This window comes from Chrysochloris asiatica, unplaced genomic scaffold (genome assembly GCF_000296735.1).
Source record: "Chrysochloris asiatica unplaced genomic scaffold, ChrAsi1.0 scaffold01595, whole genome shotgun sequence".
Lineage (NCBI taxonomy): Eukaryota > Metazoa > Chordata > Mammalia > Afrosoricida > Chrysochloridae > Chrysochloris > Chrysochloris asiatica.
In genome coordinates this window covers 3,410-4,019 of record NW_006410113.1, presented here as the reverse complement: position 1 = coordinate 4,019, position 610 = coordinate 3,410, and positions in this window count along the sequence as shown.

The window sequence follows — 610 nt, the reverse complement described above, 5'->3', positions numbered from 1 at the left end:
AATCTCCAGCATCATTTCTATCACCAAGGCCATATTTTCCAACTACTGATTCTTCCTCTTTGCTTCCAAACTTTGCATTCCAATCACCAGTGATTATCAATAAATTTTCATTGCATATTTAATCAATTTCAGATTGAAAAAGTTGATAGAATTCTTTTATTTCATCCTCACTGGCTTTAGTAGTTGGTGAGTAAATTTGAATAATAGTGGTATTAACTGATCTTCCCTGTAGATGCATGGATATGCACTTTCAATATACAAAGGCCTTTGATAGTGTGGATCATGACAAGCTATTGACAACACTGCAAAGTATGAGTATTCTGGAATACTTAATTTAGCTCATGAAGAATTTGTACATGGACCAAGAGGCAGTTGTTTGAACAGAATATGGGAACACTGAATGGTTTAAAATTAGGAAAGGTGTGCGACAGGGTTATATTCTTTCACCATACTTATTCAACTTGTATGCTGAGCAAATAATACAAGAAGCTGGCTTATAAGAAGACAAACCTGGAATCAGGATTGGAGGAAGACTCATTAATAACCTGTGATATGCAGATGATACAACCTTGCTTGCTGAAAGTGAAGAGGACTTAAAATATTTACTGAT